We start from the raw sequence: 19596 nt of genomic DNA on the forward strand, positions 1-19596 counted from the left end.
TGCTGTTCCTGACGGGACGGGGACATCACCCATAGTGGGGATGCCAAGGGTACCCCTGCAAACTCAAAAGTATGAATAAAAAGGGGAAATCGGATATTTAAAAAATACATTTAAGTTGTAAGGGACTTCCTCCAGCTTAATCTTCAGAAGAACCCAGACCAAGCAAATGGGAGGCCAAGTTTTTAAGTGGCTTCCGATAAAAGCAGCGCTGAATGTGATCCTCTGACCAGGCCTGGGCAAAACTTAAAACCTACAGCTCAGTTCCAGGCAAAGGTGAATGATACAGGCAAACCTCGGAGGTAGATGGGGCTCGGGTCCAGGCCACTGCAATGAGGGATCGCAGTAAAGCAAGCCTTCGTCTTTTTTGCTGGTGGATGGTCTTGATTTCAATTTGTAAAACAAGCAACATCTGCCTGGTCTGTGTGGCTTAGCTCGATTCCCAGTCAGGGCTTGTGCCTGGGCTGTGGGCTCAATCCCCAGCAGGCAGCCAATCGGTGTTTCCCTCTCACATCAAAGTTTCTCTGCCTCTCCTTCGTTTTCTTACATCAATAAAAGCATTTTAAAAAGTAACATCTGTGGAGCATAATGAAAGAGGTCTGCCTGTAATAACACTCCTATACTCAGTGAGTTCTAAGTGCCCGCCTCCTGCCAAGTGTTCCACGCATTGAATTTTCAGGTACCTGGAGAGGGTGCTGTTACCACTCCTTCTGAAGACGAGGACGTGGAGGCAGAGAGGTGAAACAACTAGCCCTGGCTCTGAAGGTCACACAGCCAGTAGGTGACAGGGTTGGGAGAGGGCCCCCTGGGTCTGACCCAGAGTTGGCATCGGTCAGCCGGCTGCCATCCTGTCCGCTGAGGAAGGTGTGGGCTACTGACTGTAAGCACTGCCGGTGAAATGGCTGTATTTCAGTTCAGTGCTCACATGTCGAGACCTTTTGCACGGAACACAAAGCCGCAGCCCCTCCCTCCTCTGCGAGCCCCATGCACTGCGCCAGCCCTGGGAACCCAGCGTGGCACAGCGTCCATTCCCTTGCGGACCTACAATCTCGTTGGAGAGATGACCAACGAGAAGGCTCAAGGACAGTGCTCCCCGAGTCCTGGCTGCGGGTGCCTGGCAGAGGGGCCTGGGGAGCAAACCGAAGGCTGGTGGGGAAGCATCAGGCAAAGGCTTCCTTGGAGGATGAAAGGGGAGCCGAGACCTCGCCATGCGCCCACCTGCTCCTCTCCACAGCAGCCCTTTCAGGATCCCTGTAATCCAGTGGCTCTCAACCTGGGCTGCACATCAGAATCACCTGGGAATCTTTTTAAAATCCTGATGTCTGGGCCCCATCCTCGGGCTTTTAAAAAGATTCCCAGGTGATTCTGATGTGCAGCCCAGGTTGGAGGATGGGGCCCAGACATCAGGATTTTAAAAAGATTCCCAGGTGATTCTGATGTCCAGCCCAGGTTGAGAACCACTGCTGTATTCAACGCGCCAGAAAACAGCTGCTGCTCATCAGAGACGTCAGCATGGCTTACCCCAGGCCTCTGCAGTTGACCTCTGAACCCTGCAGGTGGAGCTGGGAGAGAGGCCTCGCGGGCCAGCTGCGGGCCATCGGCCTGGGCAGTCAGTGTGCCCTCGGTGCGCAGTCGCGTTGCCTCCCTCACGCCCATCCCAAGCTGACAAAAGGCCGCGCCGCACGGTTGCAGTTTGTTGCCGTTTCCTTCTCTGACGGCCTGGCTTCGCCGAGGCCGCCTCTCTGTGCTCGTCATCGGACGGCCCTATCTTGTGTTGGTGGAGTATCTTGCTGCGGCGCCTTCCCGAGTGGCGTCTCCCTGCTCTTCGGCGTCCGGTGCCTGGGAGCGTGGTTTCGGGCTGCAGGTGCGAGACAGTCCATCGCTAAGGTAAGTGTGCGTGGGTCTGCAAGGCCCCGCCTGCAAGACAGCATCCCTCGGGTCCCCACCCCTTTTCTGCTGTTGGGTCGATAGCTCTTAAGGCCACTTGTAGGGAAGATGATGGAGGAGGACGGATTGTGCTGTTCGTTACAAAGTGCCCAGCAAGTCAGGAAACATGGATGGCGATTTTGTCCTGTATTTGTCTACCATGTGGTTGAGTGTGTTTCCAGACCCCATGGCCATGCTGTGTTTTACAGATGCCACAGGCCCCCGCTCAGATCTGCACCCGACCCTAAAGGGAGAGGCTGGGAGCTCTGGAAGGGGATGTTCGGATTGTCCGCTGGAACCTCGTTTTCCAGGCGTGAGTGGCGTGTCCTGGTTCCCTGGTTCCTTGGCAGCGGGGCTCCGCGAGTCTTAGCCGCCAGCGTGGTGCTTTTTTGTTCTCCACGCGGTTTTGCACCTCTTTCCTGCCGGGTTTTTGCCTTTGTAGTAACGCGTGTTTTGACTTGGTGGAGGATACAATCTGGACATAGGTGTGAAGGCTCCTTGGAAAGCCAGAGGATGGTAAGGACACCAGTAGGTAGCTGCGTGGTGCCCGCTTATGTAGAATGAGTACACTTTCTTGAAAAAAAGAAATCACGGTTATATCCAAACACACCTGTGGTCGATACTGTGATGCATTCCCTTCTTACCTCCCCCCCTCCCCTTTTTTTATATATGGGCCCCGGATGGTTAAAATCATGCTTTGGACATAAAAGCCCATCCCTGGCTGTGCTGTCTTGTTTTTGTGGGCTACCGTTTGCTGTGGGTCCTTACTGAGTGACATGTGCCATCATTTAGAGAAAAATCTAGATTGTCTTTTTTTTAAAATCAAAATTCCATTGCCACGATCACCTTGTGGAATACTGTTTTCCTTTCTTTTAAAAAATATCTTTATTGAGGTATAATTCACATACCATCATACAATTTTCCCATTTAAAGTGTCCAATTCAGTGGGTTGGGTATTTAATCTTTTCACCTTGTTGCCCATCCCGAGTGGCTAGTGACGTAATCCTCTTTTCGGAGCCGCTCCTGTGCTATGCCTGCCAAATCCAGCAGGTGGCGCGGCATCTTCACACGTGTTTCCAACCTCGGCCTGGAAGAGTCTGGGAAGGGAGGCAGCTGGCTCAGTGATGAGCCCCTCGCGAACCTGATGTCTCGGTGGCCTGTTAGGAGAGTACATGGGCCTTCCTGAGTCCCAGACTTTGCCTTCCTTTTTAAAACGGGCGACGCAGCCCTTGACATCTGTAGGTTTGCCCTTCATGTTTATTCTTGGGAGGGAAAAAAAAATTGTTTTCAGTCATTCCCTCCAAACAAGACGTCATACTCTGACTCGTGGAAAGAAAAGATGTTTGGTTGGGAGGTAGGGAAGGCCACAAATACTTCAACCTGTGCACGAAACGTTTGTTGATTGGCTTTTCTGCGGAGTGCATTAAAACAAAAAAAATGTAACACTTTTCAGTCCCTCATTACAAATCCTTGTTGAAAGTTGAGGAAATTCTAAATTGTTTCTTCTAAAACTGCCTTATGCATTGTTTTAGCCCTTGGCTCAGTGGTAGCAATTGAGAAGTTGAAATGTGCAAGTTTGAGTTATTCTCACAAAGCATGTCTATATTTTTACCCTCGGTAAACATGTTAAAATTAGGCAGAGGAGGGAGAATGCCACCATTTTGTAGAAGAAACCCGAGCAGCCAGAGGCGTAGGCTTGCTGGGAGTTACAAAGCTGCCCAGCTGCCGGCCGATCTAGACCCTGGCTTTCTGCGCTTCCCCAGGTCGGCTCCCATTGGGAGTTGTGTTCAGCTGTCTGTCCTGTGTTAGTCTCTACTGCTGCTGTAATAAGAACCACGGAATTAGCAGCTTAAAACAAGTCAGATCGTCTTACTGTCCGGGGAAGAACAGTCCTAAGATCAAGGTGTCGGCGGCTGCACTCCTGGAGGCTCTCGGGGAGAACCCACCTCCCTGCCTTTCCCAGTGTTTGGGGGCTGTGCCCACTCCTGACTCATGGCCCCTTCCTCCACCGGCAAAGCCAGCAGCACAGCACCTTCCCCTCCCCCTCCTCTGCTTCCCTCCTCACTTCTCCTTCTCCACTCCGACCCTAGTGTCTCTCTTATAAAGGACCCCGTGACGACATTGGGCCACAGGATAACCTCCCATCTCACAATCCTTATCTCAATCACGTCTGCAAGGTCCCCTTTGCCCGTAAGCAAATATTCACAGGTTCCAGGATCAGGGCAGAGACCTCTTGCAGGGGGTGGGGGAGGGGGCTGTTAGACTGTCTCCCACATGTTCTAAAAAAGTTTAGTGGCAGTAAATTTGGGAAATGCTGCACTAAACGAAGTAGGATAGGACTTCTCTGTACTTAGAGAATAATGATTACGATAGCTTACATTTGTTGAGACTTTAGTATTGCAAAGCACTTTGCTAAATTTTACACCTCTTAATTTCATTTTGTTCTCATGACAATACCCAGGTGTTCTGTTTCCATTTAGCAAAAGAAAAAAACCTGAAATTAAGTAACTTTCTCAAGTTCCCACCACTAATAAGTGGCAAAACTGGGGTTCAAACTCGGATTTCTCTGATGCTGGAGTCTGAGTTTTGGAGATTTGTAATATTAACATTCTGATAGGTAAGGCAGGGGGTTTAGGATGCAGAATTTTCCAGGTTAATTTAGCCAGGACCATAGCATCCTTCCCGGCTAGTATTCTTCAGAAAACTTTATGAATGATAAACTCGGTGGCCTGTATAGCAATGTTCTCCAGTAGAACGTGCTGTGATGATGGGAATGTTCGTAGCTGCACTGCACTGTCCAATAGGGTAGCCACAAGCCACACATGGTTACTGAGCACTTCAACTGGGGTTAGGACAACTGAAGGACTGAATTTTAAATTTAATTTTTTAATTATTTAAATTGAAATACTCACATTGGAAAACACAACTCTTTATTCTTCCACATCTGATGTTCAAGTCTAGCCCAGGCCCATGTGAGCATAGGACTGTATTTGATAATTAATTGCTGCCTAATGTCACTTGAAGAATGGTTGTTGAAAGCTTTAGAAAATACTTCTGAAAAGGAGGTGTCTTTGTGGTGGGAGATGATGTAGAACAGGAGTCCTGGGAGTCACTAGTGGGAGATTGTAGACCGTTGAGTCCTAGACTTTGATGGAACGGTGTGGGGTGTTGGTTAGAGCCTGGTAAACTCCACTGAGGATAGATGTCCCAGTTAAAGAACTCTTCAGTCATTTAGCAAGAATCTATGAAGCTGTTCTAGGAATTGTGGGAAAGCCAAGGAAGTGGGACTGAGGACCTGTCAAGTCTCTGAAGCCACTATTTGGGGGAAATAACACGTGCTTTGGTGGAAAGATCATCCATAATGCTACATAAGAAATGTAAAAGCAAGTAGCAGGTTAATGACTGTATGGCCAATGGTGTCCACACATGTATTCCATCTGAGGCCGAAGCTCAATACCAGCATCAGGGAAGTGGGGTGCCTGTGTGTTTGAAGCAGTGTTGGGGGGAATCATGGTCCTATTTTCTGAGACCCCCCGCCTGTCTCTTACTGCTGAGGCCTTCGAGGTGCCTCCCTGAAACTCTAGGCCAGGCGTCCTCAAACTACGGCCCGCGGGCCACATGCAAATACAAATATTGTATTTGTTCCTGTTTTGTTTTTTTACTTCAAAATAAGATATGTGCAGTGTGCATAGGAATTTGTTCATAGTTGTTTTTTTTTAACTATAGTCTGGCCCTCCAACGATCTGAGGGACAGTGAACTGGCCCCCCCGTTTAAAAAGTTTGAGGACCCCGGCTCTAGGATATACAAATCACACATGGAACCAAGAAGAGAGTTTCAAAGCTCAGGGGCAGGAGGGTTCCTGGGTTCCTCAGGGAAGGCTGCCGGGGAAAGGGGAGATGGGATATCTCCCAGATATCTCTATCTGTGTATTTTCAAATACTCTTTATACATGTCTGTGATTCTGAAAAGCTCCCACTAGATGCCACTGTAAATTTGCTTTTTCTTTTCATATGATGCCATAACTCTTATGTGTTATCAACAGATCTACATCTTTAAAGCAGCTGTTGAGGGTTCTCTTGTGTATTTGCAGGGACGGGGAGGGTTGTCCTTAGGCTGCCATGTCACTGTCTAAGCCAGGCCATTGCCATGACCTTGGGTATATTCTTTAGCCTTAGCAATTACTGTTTAGAAAACACCATCCTTGCCGATACACTCCAAATGACACTGGGGATAATGGGCGTTAAAGCTGGCTGCAGTATTTTGTATTTGTGTTACGCGGGCACAGGGATTCCATGGATCATTGGATTGGATTAAGTCCTTGCGTGCTTCACGTGACTATTTCAAGGTCTGTCCCCAGTCAGCACTTCCTTGCACGAAGTAACCGAGTCAAGTAACATGACTAGTGAGTGACGGGCCTAGAATTTAAACCAGGCTGTCTGGCTTTGACACTTGGCTTCAAAGCGTTGACCTGCTTCCAAACTAGGCTTTCTTTCCAACAACTGTAATGCTGGTCAATGAGTTATCACGGGGAGGTATGGGACCAGCCCTGGTGCGCGGTGAGAATGTGTATAATGGGCACTGTCTGTGTTTCTGATGTGGTTGGTTATTTCTCATGTTATGGACCACAACCCAGGCATCTCCTCACTGGGATCTTATATGAGCCCCACTTACTATAAAAATAATTTATTATTGGGTAGACACCCTTCCATTGATCTCTTTATGCATAGTAACAAAAATTAGATACATTATGTAGTTTTGAATGGGATCCTCCTAGATTCCATCACAAATGAATGCACTCACTTGCTTGCGGTGCAGTATGTGTATTGCAGTGGCCTAAGAGACAGCTAGGCCTGGGCTGTGTGGCGGTGGCCTATGGGGAAGACGAGGCAGAGCTGCTAGAAGTGAAGTCAATAAATGTTATAAAATCCCCAATAATAACTTGCCCTTAGAATCAACATTTGATCTATTTCCTGGAATCAGACACGTCCTAAATTTTATTTTTGTCTTTCTTTCTTTTTTTTTTAAATATATTTTATTGATTTTTTACAGAGAGGAAGGGAGAGAGATAGAGAGTTAGAAACATCAATGAGAGAGAAACATCGATCAGCTGCCTCCTGCACATCCCCCACCGGGGATGTGCCTGCAACCGAGGTACATGCCCTTGACCGGAATCGAACCTGGGACCTTTCAGTCCGCAGGCCGACGCTCTATCCACTGAGCCAAACCGGTTTCGGCTATTTTTGTCTTTCTTTAACAGTTTTTGTTTGCCATAAAGCCTCCACTAAGGCCAAATAGTTTTTATTTCATTTTGACATGCTTAATAATGTCTGTTGCTATTTCCATTGTGTTATATTTGATACCTATACTTCTGGCCACCACCTGCAATTTTATTTTTCTAGTTCTCATCTATTTTTAGTTTTAATTTTTTAAAAAATATATTTTTATTGATTTCAGACAGGAAAGGAGAGGGAGATAGAAACATCAGTGATGAGAGAGAATCATTGATTGGCTGCCTCCTATACGCCCCCTACTGGGGATCAAGCCCGAACGCTCTATCCACTGAGCTAAGCCGGCTAGGGCTCTCATCCATTTTTAACAATATGTTCATGCAATCGCAGGATTGCACAACTCTAAGACTGCAGCTGAGAGGGAACAATTGCTTAGCAGGCAGCGCCCCCTGGCGACGACTCAGAACACCAGTTGTTGTTCTGATTAAGTGTGGCGTTTCAAAGGCAGTTGGTGGGTGTCGGTGACTCACAAGCAAAAATACAGGCTGAGTAAAGATTAGGAACTTTTGTTGACTAGGACGTGGATAAAAATACTTTAATTAGGAAAAGGAGATTTGAGTATAGATAGAGGAAAATGAACACAGAGATTAAACAATGGGTTAAAATTCCTGTGGGAGGCGAATCTAAAGAATGTGGATCAAGGACCAGCAGTGTGGGCCCTGTGGGGGAGCTTGTTAGAGATGCAGAGCCCAGGCCCCCAGACCTCCTGAACCAGGACCTGCGTTTAACAAGAACCTCAAATGACTCACCTGCTAGGTAGAGTGAGAAACCTGGTGTACAGCATCGTAGAGCCGAAGTGTTTGCCTCATGGACTTAAGACTTAGAATTGGGTGAGGAGCCCAGCTCTGCCATTTACTGGCTGTGTGACTTGACCAAGTAACATTTCTGTGCCTCAGTTTCCTCATCTGTAATCGAGGAATAATCTCAGTGGATCCCTCAGCCCAGGGGATTAGTGTGAGGCACGAGTCACCATCATCATCGAGGACGTTAATGAGGGCTTGCCACATTCCAGACACTGCTCTCAGCAGTTTTATTAATTCATTAAGGGGATAATGAAGGCTACATGCCGGGCACATGGTAAACGCTACTCTTCCAATTAAAAAAATGATGGGCTGTGATGATGATAATCACTATAAGATACGGGCTTTGAGTGCGTTGAATGGAATGGGATGCCTCCAGTGAACTAGTGAAGGCTGTAGGGTTGGCAAGTGGAGGTGGGGATGGTGAGGCCTGCTGGGAGCTTTGAGGGCTGAATTCGGAACCCGTGACCCACTCTTCTGATGAGCGATGCAACAACAGTTATTTAAGATAAAACCCGTTTTCAGAGAGCTTGCTTAACCTTGTCAACGACAGGAAGACTGTTTAAAACAATGGCTCTCAGACGTTTTGGTCTGAGGACCCCTTTACACGTTTAAAACATTATTGAGGACCTCAAAGAGCTTTTGTTTATGTTGGTTCTATCAACATTTACCTTTTTTGAAATCAAACCTGAGGAAAAGGTAACATATTAGTTTATTCTAAAACTAGAGGCCTGGTGCACAGATTTGTGGACATTGAAAGGAAATTAATTAGAAGAAATATTTTAGAGGACGGTGACGGATGGTGGGGGGGCTCCAGGGCATGTCTGGCCCGTCTCGCCCAGTCCTGATTGGCTGGACCCCAGCAGCAAGCTAACCTACCTGTCGGAGCGACTGCCCCCTGGTGGTCAGTGCGTGTCATAGCCACCAGTCGAACCATCCCACCGTTGGACACTTAGCATATTAGGCTTTTATATATATAGATAACAATAATCAACCCATTACATGTTACCTTAAGTAATAGTTTCATAAGAGATAACTACACTTTTTAAAACAAAAATAATTAGTGAGATGAGTGTTATGATTCTGTTTGTGCAAATCTCTCTAGTGCCTGGCTCAGTATCTGCTTGTTCATTTAGTCTGAAGCCTCACTCGTCAGGTAGCTTCTAGAAAACCCCGCTGTGCACTCATGAAAGAAAGAGGGCCCGGGGGGTGAGGGCATGAGTGGGGGGGATGGGGGGCAATGTGGGGATAAGGACACTTAATGTAATAACTTAATACATAAAGACATTTTAAAAAAAGAAAGAATGAGGGCAAGAAAGAAAATCACATTTTAGTATCATTAGAAAATAGCTTCGGTCTTGTGGGCCCCCTGAGAGGGCCTCAGGGACTCCCAGGACACTGGTGGCTTAAAGGTTTAAGGACACTCATTGTAAGCAAATATGTGTAGCTGAAGACAATTATTTATTCTTCTACATTAAGTAGTTGCTTAAAGAGACAGAGCTTTGGGGGAATCCCAAGATGCACTTGATATGCACGAAGCAGAATTTCTGTAAGAATTATACCCTCCATTTTTGCTCATTTGGATCGGTCTTACCCCCCTGTGGGTTTTATTGTATTTCCATAGGAGTGTTTGATTAGGAGCACTTGGCAATTACCTTTCAATTTCCAGTTCAGCTGCAAAAAATTGGGCATTTTGCATTCTTTGGCTGTTGCTGCTGCTGGTTGGGAATGGTGTGATTAAGTTGCAGGCGCGATCAAAGAATTGCTTGGCTTTCAAGTCCTATTTTATCTACCAGAGAGAAGAGCATGGTGGTAAAAAATAAAGCAGTCATCTCTCTAATTGAATGTATGTCTTTCAAAATAGGGCTGTCGGAGTGTGTGAAGTTGGAATGGCTCTAATACCTCTGCATGCAGATAGGGATGTCCTGGGAGGTGGTGGTTTCCCTCGGCTGGGAGGGTGGCACTTTGCAGGAGCCCAGTGACAAAGAGCCTGTTGTCTTGTTTTGGGCTCCCATGATGGCTAGTGTGAGCGCCATGGGTGACAAGAAGTTTACCTCATGGAAAGTTCAGGACCAAATGAATATGCTTGAATCATATTCAGAAATATGGTGAAAAATGATTTTATAAGCTATTTTTTTGGGAAAAAAATAAAGCTTTGTTATGTAAATGAAGCAATTCTGAATTCTCTTCACAAGTAAATTGAAAGCATAATAAGAGAAATAAGAGAAATCTGTATTTGATGTTGGGAATTCCTGTTCACTTTTTAAGTCACGGTCTGGTAAACTCAAGTCCAGTTTGCATTTCTTGCATACGTATCTGATGCAGGAGAGGGTCAGGAATCTGGATAAAGAGAATTTTGGTTTTGAGTGGCTGACCTATTTGCAGGTGGTAACAGGCTGGCGTGATTTGGTAGTTGTGTGCAGTTGCATGAAACTGCCAGCAGAGGGCGATAAAAATAAAGTATGTGCCATGGTAACAAATAGTGGTGTAACCTGTGTGAATTCAAACAGGGAGATGGGGTGTAGTGGAGACCTCCGCGACCTGGAGAGGGTTTCCAGGTCTGAAAGCATCCGCTTGCACTCGGTTCCAGCTGATGGCTATTTGTGGGAGAAAGCCCTGGTGTTGCCTAGTGCTTTGATTTTTTCAAGAGAAGAAAGCATTCCGGGTTCTCTGTGAAATGCTCTGATTGGAAATATTGCTTGATTTCTTTTAAAGCATCATTCAGCGCCCCCACGCCACCCCATCACATTATTTGAATCCCAGGATTATAAATGACCGAGACTTACTTGTTTTTATAAAAGGAAATTTCTGTAGTCTTTCTTTAAAAGGGAGGAGACTTGTCTAGCTGGTGTGGCTCAGTGGTTGAGCGTCGACCTATGACCCAGGAGATCACAGTTCGATTCCTGGTCAGGCCACATGCCCAGATTGGGGGCTGGATCCCCAGAAAGGGGCATGTAGGAGGCAGCCGATCAAGGATTCTTTCTCATTATTGATGTTTCTATCTCTCTATCCCTCTTCCTTCCTCCCTGAAATCAATAAAAATATTTAAAAAATAAATAAAAGAAATAAAAGGGAGGAGAATAGAATATTAAAACAAAGGTGGAGTGGCTTTAGTATTTCAAGGGAAAGTCATGCGGTCTCCCTGGCGATTAACATTTCAAGGTGATAATACATTTTTGTTTTGAAGTCCTGAGGTAGGAGTTGACCTGCCTGGTGGACAAGAATTCCCCTTCAAGTTACAACTTACATTTGAGTCCTGATAACAAGTGTCTGTTATCAGTGTTCACGGTAAGCCCACCGCTGTGGGAGTGACACACCCTCCAGGTGTTGGGGGATTGTTTGACTTTTCCACACCCTGCCTTGCTTCCCCCTGAGTGACGCAGAGGCAGAGGGAAGGTTGATCTCGCCAGAGATGTGGCAGCAGCCCACGGAGTGGCAGTTGCTTTGGGAAGAGAGGGGGTAGGAGGTCAGACCCTGGGGGCAGGGGGTGGGGGGCGATGGGCCTTAGATAAGAGGAGGGCAGCCCTCTGCAGTGGTAGGAGGCAGAGGTGACAGATGGGTGCAGACATGGGGACGGTTTTCCATTTCGAGGTGGCAGCTCCTGTAAGTAGCAGGGACAGAGGGTGGAAGGCCGAGAATTAGGATAAACTCGGTTCCTCTGGAAGAGCAGAATTGCTGGTCTGGTCCGAAGCCTGTTTGAAATGAGGGGTGCTGACTGACAATGATACCCCCACCCCTCCATCCAGGCTCTGCAGGTGTGGGCACAGAGGACGTGGATGTGGGGCTGCTGAGGCCTGGGGGTTTGCCAGATCCGGGAACCGGTGAGGACAGACGTGTTGAAAACAGGAAAGGCCGCTCTCCATGTTCCCCCATTGTTGACTCGTCTGGGGTTTCTTGCAAGTAATCTGAAGTCGGTGCATAGGAGTTGAGTATGGACTTAAAATCTCAGTGACCTGCCCCTATCCACGGACACCTGGCTGATTCGCTTCCCATGCCTGCTGTCTGAGGGGATACCTATGACCAGCAGAGCACGTTAGTCCTGGGCCCTTGGCCGGCGCAGAATGGACGGTCTGGCGTCACTCGCACCTCACAGCGTCATCGGTCACACCCTGACCTCTCCCTCCTGACTCAGGACAGTGATCATGAAAGAGAAACCAGTTCCCTGTCAGGGCCAGTGCTCGAACCCACTCTCCCTTCTGGGGCCTGTGATCCCGTGGCTGCAAAGCCCTGCAACGGTCTCAGCCGGGGTCCTTTACTGGGGACGGAGCCAGGCTTATGGCCTGCTGGTGGTGCCTGGTGGCCAGCCCACAGGTGAAGTCTCTGGAGGGGGTGCCCAGCTGACTGTCTGAGTAAGAGCCCCCGGGGAGGTGACCGCTGACACGGCCCCGCCCTGCCGTGGGGAAAGCAGCTCCGTGGCCCCTGAGCCCCACCAGCCGCTTCCCCGGACGCTCTCCCTCTGTAATTTAGCATGGGTGTTCCCCTTTGTTTTAAAATCAACTTTTAGATTTGTACAAATACATGAATGAATTCTAAAACATTAAATACGAAAGAGCTCATTTTCCTTGGACTTCTCTCTGTAATTGCACCCCCTCCCCCCCTGCTTTCCCCAGAGATGATCGCAGAAAGTAGTGCAGTGTGTATCTTTGCAGACTGCTGGATTCTCCTACAGTGTGACTTAGGATTAGGTCTGGCTGCATAGGTAGGAAAGCCTCAAGTAACAATAGCCGAAATGAAGCAGAAGCTTCTTTCTCACGTAAGGAAACAGTCCCGGATGCAAACAGTCCAGGGCTGGCCTGGTGGCTCCATGGTGTCATCAGGGATCCAGGCACCAGTGTGCCCTCCTCTCCACCTTGTATTTTGTAATGAACACAGTGTGCTACAGGGATGCCCGCGGTGGGAGGATCCCTTGGCATGAGCAGAGGTGGCCTGGGGCAAGGCCTGGAGAACCCTAGTTGAAGCCACCATCTGCAAGAGCCTCCTAACTCACCGCCTCCTGCCTTTGTCCCTCTGGGCACCCAGAGCTATCTTTTAAAAATGGAATCAGCCCTAGCTGGTTTGGCTCAGTGGATAGAGCATCAGCCTGTGGACTGGAGGGTCCCAGGTTCGATTCTGGTTAAGGTCACATGCTCGGGTTTGTGGGCTCAATCCCCAGTAGGGGGCATGCAGGAGGCAGCCGATCAATGATTCCCTCTCATCATTGATGTTTCTCTCTCTCTTTCCGTCTCCTTCCAGGCATGTGTTTGTGGTGCGTTGGGCCCACCGGCAGAGCCCTTGTTCACGGTGGCATCCCTGCCAGGAACAGGGTCTGGCACCATAAAGGAGGTTGTGTGAATGGTGAATGCCTCCAAAGCTCATGCCCTACCACTGCCTGAGAACTCAATGTTTCTAGCAGTTTCCTATCTGAGACTCTATGCCAGTGATGGCGAACCTATGACACGCGTGTCAGAGGTGACACACAAACTCATTTTTTTGGTTGAATTTTCTTTGTTAAATGGCATTTAAATATGTAAAATACATATAAAAATATTAGTCTTTGTTTTCCTATGGTTGCAAATATTAAAAAATTTCTATATGTGACACGGCACCAGGGTTAGTTAGGGTTTTTCAAAATGCTGACACACTGAGCTCAAAAGGTTCGCCATCACTGCTCTATGCAGCCGGGTTCTTTAAAGATCCATGTGCAAATAGTAGCCTAAATAAAAGCCATGATGGTGGGCAGGCTGAGTGTGTCGTCATGGAAACACCTGGGAAACACTTGCACAACATTATTCCACTTTTGGCAAAATGAAATTACTCCCTTCTCCCTGGTGTTTGGATCATAGTCAGTCAGCTATTTTTACTTTTTAAAGAAAAAGCAAGCAAAGCCATCATCCATTTTCTTGGTTCCTTCAGAGTGGGTGGCATAGCTCCCAGGTTGCCCTTTTTTGCCACTAAATTAATTTTTTTAGGCTGGCCTGGCTTGGCAGGAGATCACACGTGTTATGTCCACGTATTTAGAAAGTGGGTAATTCATTTGTTAAATGAATACTGCAATTATTAATTTCAGTTTATCCTGTTTATTGGGAACAGCTGTTCATTAACATTTATTTAACTGCAAATTTTAGAGCCAAACTAATTACCTCCAGCACACAGTGCTGTGGTATCCTGTATAGAGAGTCCTCTCCCTGCGCGCCACCCCCCCCCCCATGCCAGAATATAAAAATAGCCCCTCTCCAGGGTGCTATTCTACAGGTGGCCAGGTGGGGGCTCCCCTCAATTGGACCTTAGATCACATGCTGCAAACTGACCTCAGGACCAAAAAATGCTACCAAGCACTCCAAGGCCAGAGTGGCAGAGTGTCCCCAGGGGCCAGGCAGGCAGTGAAAATGAATGAAGTGGGCAGGTCTGAGGACTCACACGGCCTTATTGGTCCGAGTTTGTTTCTGTACTTTTGATCGACATATAGTTAAGAGACATCTTTCTTTACAGTAGAAAGGTCTACTTCAAGCATGGTGCCAAATGGACATTGACCCTCAGCCTGGAATCCTAGGAGGCAGTCAGGAGTGGTGGGACTGCAGCAAATTGGAGAGTGTGTGTTGGAGGTGAGGTGGGGGCAGGGACGCTGCCTCCCAGAGAGGCCAGTGGCAATTGGGAATGTGAGCCCGCAATGGTCAGCTTTTCTAATTGTTCAAGAGAAACCAGATGTATGGGTTTTTATATGAAATCTCCCAAATCTTAAACATTAGCTCAAATGTTAAAAGAATACATAGTGTATCGTAAAAGAAGACATCTGCGGGTTACCTGTGGGGCTTCTGGATTAAAGGTTTCCCGAGATCTGTGTTCTCTGTGGGTTTCAGCGTCTGTGAGGTCTATAGCTAACTTTCATGATCCACACTTTAATATGAATTCAAACTATCCGAGAAACACGAATCCTATAGGGAGTGTTAAAATATTAAAGTGATTCTCACGTAGGAGCCATTTTGCTTTGGACCCCTTTTCTCTCTCTCTTATATAGAGATCTCCAGTTTCAGTGTGCGTGAGGATTGCCCGGGGCCCTTGTCAAAAAGCAGATGCCCAGGCCGGTGAGAGCCTGACCGTGTGTGTTTGGCCTCTGGTGGTAGGCACACCAGTGGTTCCGACGCTGAGGGTCTGTGGAGCACACTGTGAGCATTTGTGCTAGATCTTGTGTTTTGTGCTTAGTGTCTGTTTCCATCACCTTCTATGTTCCCATCCGTGTCCTCCATCACAGGGACTTGAAGACTAAAAACCACATTCTCCTGCCCTTTGGTTAATAGGATTCTGGATGCAATTTAGGCTCTGGCAAGGAGATAATCTTGATATTTTTAAGGTAGAACGGGTGCAAAGACCATTCCTCCCCATCCCCCAGAGCTTTTTGTGCTGCCAATATATGTGAAATGTTGGCAACAGCCGAACTCATGTTCACTGTTTATTCTTAGTGTCGTGGGCTGAGGAAGCGGTGGCTTCTGCAGTGTGGTAGCCATGGAAACAGCATCTCACTGACATCTCACTGGCAGTAATAGTTCTTGCCCTCCTATTTGTGGCGGTGGGAGTTTAGAAGTCAGAACCTGCTTCAGTCAGTATAGGTGAGGTTCTGCTGGGGTAACAAACAACCTCAAAATCTTCAGTGGTTTATAACAACAAAGTTTCATTTCCTGTGTATGATACGTCCCCACTGTGACTGCCGAGGGGCTGAGCTCTGTGTGTCTTTGCTCTAGGGTCTGGACTGCTGGGACAGCCATCAACCCAACCTTTGCCGGGTGCCATGGCAGAGGGAAGAGATGTGGAGGGCCATCATGCTGGCACTTACGTGCTCTGACCTGGAAGCAATACGTTATTTACTCTAAAAAAGCAATGGTCAGAACTAGTCACCAGTGCCACCTAACCACAAAGGGGTTAGGAAGTGCTCCCAGCAGGTGGAGAGCTGGGAATACTTGGTGAATAGTACTTATGACACCCACAGAAGCCTGGAGGCAGCCTTTTAAATTCCATTCAGCTAACTCTTCCAGTGATTTTGCAGGCATCTCATCCCTGAATTAAATCCCATTCTCAAGATATCTAGAGTGGGTTTTGTTTCCTACACTAAACTCTGACCAGTAAATAAACATTACCTTAGACCAGTGGTTGGCAAACTGCAGCTGGCGAGCCACATGCGGCTCTTTGGCCCCTTGAGTGTGGCTCTTCCACAAAATACCACAGTCGGGCGCACATGTACAGTGCGATTGAAACTTCGTGGATCATGCGCAGAAGTTGGTATTTTGTGGAAGAGCCACACTCAAGGGGCCAAAGAGCCGCAGTTTACCGACCACTGCCTTAGACCTATTCAATCTCTTCCTCTCTACACACACATACACATAATCTTGATAATGCTTAACCCCATAGTATTCTCATACAGGGAGACTTCGCTTTAACATTGTCCATTAGTTAAATGCTATTGTCTGTGTTCATGTAACTATGGGGTATATGCCACCCACCAAAACTCTGCATTTCCAGACACCTTCCACTCATTCCATGACACCTTCCCATGACATCACTCTGCAGAGATGTCCCGCTCTCTCTGGCCAGCCAGCACAGTATAATAATGAGAGGATGGCTGCGGGAGCTGGGGTGACTGGGTCTGAGTCCCAGCTCTGCCATTTCCTGGTATTACGACCCAGGCAAACTTCTTAACCTCTCCATGTCTCATTTTTTCTCATACAATAACTAGAGGAAATACTTTCTATCTAATCGAGATGTTTTGAGTATAAAGCTGTGAGAATGGCGACTGGTGCATGCTCAGTAAACTTTAGCCAATTATACACCATCCATGGTTAAAAAATGTGAGACACATAGGGTACAATAAATTCTTTTGTGTGTCACACAGACCTAACATAGGTAGCATTGAACTCATACAGGTATAACCTTTTTCAATTCTTTTTATCTTTCAAGGACAAAATCCTGGTTAGTTGCTAGTATGTCTATTACCAGCTCTTTTAGAATCACTGACAGTAGTTGCAGAAATATATATATATACATACACTGAATGGCCAGATTATTATGACCACCCCATCAGTACTTCATTGGACCACCTATTGCCTTCAATACTGTGGCCATTCTTCCTGGCATTGACTCCACAAGATGTTGAAAGGTGATGCAGGAATCTGACACCAGGCCTGTTGAATAGCACTGACCAGTTCTGTGAGATTTGATGGTTGTGGAACCAGCTGCCTGATGGCTCTTTTAACTTCATCCCATAAATGCTCAATTAGATTGCGATCTGGTGATTGTGGGGGCCACCTAAGCAAGGTAAAGTCTCCTCATGTTCTTGAAACCATGCCTGCACAATACGAGCACCGTGGCATGGCGCATTGTCTTGTTGGAAGAAGCCATCTCCATTGGGATACACCATCAACATGATAGATGAACCTGATCAGCAATGATACTTAGGTATGTTGTACTATTCAGACATTGTTCCACATGAATTAAAGGGCCCAAATCATGCCAGAAAAACATGCCCCAAACCATAACACTGCCCACACAAGCTTGAAGGGTTACACTCATGCATGTTGGGTGCATGCTTTCATGCTGTTTCCCCCAAATTCTCACTCTGCCATCTGCATGTTGCAACTGAAAACATGAGTCATTGGACCACATGACTTTTTTTCCAGTGCTTGACTGTCCAATCCTTGTGTTCCTGTGCGAATTGTAGATGTTTTATCTTGGTAACTACAGACAGCAAAGGTGTTTGAACAGGCCTTCAGCTTCCATATCCCATACGATGCAGTGTACGGCTAATTTGCCTACAAACATCAGATGGTCATAATAATCTGGCCACTCAGAGTGTGTGTTTGTGTGTGTGTGTGTGCATATAATATATTTAAAAATAAATAAAAAGCTCTGATCCAGTCCATTAGCAGACTTCTGTAATCACTCAGTTGGCAAGCTGGTCTCTAAAATTATGTAGCATCTTCAAGGGAGAACTATTCATACCCATCCAAAGTAGCAAAGAGGCTCAAGAGAGTGAATGTTGCCCTGGCTGGTTTGGCTCAGTGGATAGAGCTTGGGCCTGCGGACTGGGAGGTCCCAAGTTTGATTCCGGTCAAGGGCACATGCCCAGATTGTGAACTCTGTCCCCAGCAGGGAGCATGCAGGAGGCAGCCAATCAATGCTTCTCTCTCTTTATTGGTGTTTCTATCTCTCTCTCCCTCACCCTCCCTCTCTGCAATCAATAAACATATGTATATTAAAAAAAAGAGTGAATGTTGATCTAGAAGCACCATTCTGAGGCTGATTTCTAGATTAATAGGTCTTGCTGAATTTTACTAGTTTTCTCCTAGACACATCCTTACCAACCAATTAAATGGCCCCTCCACTTCCCTCAAAGCTCAGTTCTCTTTCCTGTCTCCCTTCTTTCTGTGAATGGGGCCACCATCTTGCCAAGCAAGTTTCATATTTTGACTTATTGGGAGTGGCTGCCTGGAAGGAAAGATTCCTGAACTCTGAAGAATTGAACGGAGGTCAGTCATTATTGTCTGCCCGGGGTTCAGGGTGAGCAGGAATTGGTCAACTTTGTCAATTCTTCAGCCACAACCAACCTGGAAATTCTGTCCCTTTTCTCTGACGTTGTTTCCTCTGTTATATCTCCCTGAGCTATATTTCTTCCCTTTCCCAATAATCCAATTTCTACTTCCCCTGAAGACCCAACAAAAACCCTATCTTTTTTTTTTTAAAGACATTTTTAAAAGCAGTTTTAGGTGTACAACAAGGTTGAGTGAAAGGTACAGAGATTTCCCACATACCCTCTGTCCTAACATAGTCATGGCCTCCCCATTATTAATATTATTCATCAGAAAGGTACATTTCTCACCAAGGATGAACGTACATTGGCACATCACAGTCACTCAATTCTGTTGTACATTTTGTGGGTTCGGACAAAATATATGCCGTGTATCCATCAATATATCACAGAGTGTTCACTGCCTTAAAAATCCTCTGCCTATTTACACACCCCCCCTCCTCCACAAGCACTGATATTTTTATTATATTCAGAGTTTTGCCTTTCCCAGAATGTTATATTATTGGAATTATGCAGTATGACTTTCTAAAAAAGTAGCCTTTGGGGATTGGTTTCTCTCACTTAGTAACACGTATTTGACATTTCTCCATGTCTTCTCAGGGCTTTATAGCTCATTTCTTTCAGTGCCAAATACTGTCCATTGTCTGGATATAGCAGTTTGTCTTTTCACTCACCCACTGAAAGACATTGCGGTTGCTTCCAGGATGCCTTTGGTTGGCAATTATGATGAAACATCACATGAAGGTTATGTGTGGATAGAAGTTTTCTACTCCTTTGGGTAAATACCAAGGTGCATGATTGCTGGATCCTAGGGTAAAAACGTGTTTAATTTTGTAATAAACTGTCTTTGAATCTTTAGAAACTCTCTTCCAAAGTAGCTGTGCCATCTTGCATTCCCTCCAGCAATATATGTGATTTACTGTTGCTCCATATCCTCGTTAGCATTTGGTGTTGTTGGGGGTTTGGATTTTGGCCATTTGTAGTGAGCCCCATTTTTCTTGACCCAAATAATGAATCTTAGTTTTTCTCCCC

At 46.6% G+C, this 19596-nt stretch overlaps 1 pseudogene; it reads left to right on the top strand.

Moving 5' to 3' along the window:
• The first annotated feature begins 1509 nt into the window (after positions 1-1509).
• LOC102757879 overlaps positions 1510-19596 on the top strand; it is a 21874-nt pseudogene continuing 3787 nt past the window's right edge.

Source organism: Myotis davidii, unplaced genomic scaffold (assembly GCF_000327345.1).
Source record: "Myotis davidii unplaced genomic scaffold, ASM32734v1 scaffold89, whole genome shotgun sequence".
In the NCBI taxonomy this organism is placed as follows: domain Eukaryota; kingdom Metazoa; phylum Chordata; class Mammalia; order Chiroptera; family Vespertilionidae; genus Myotis; species Myotis davidii.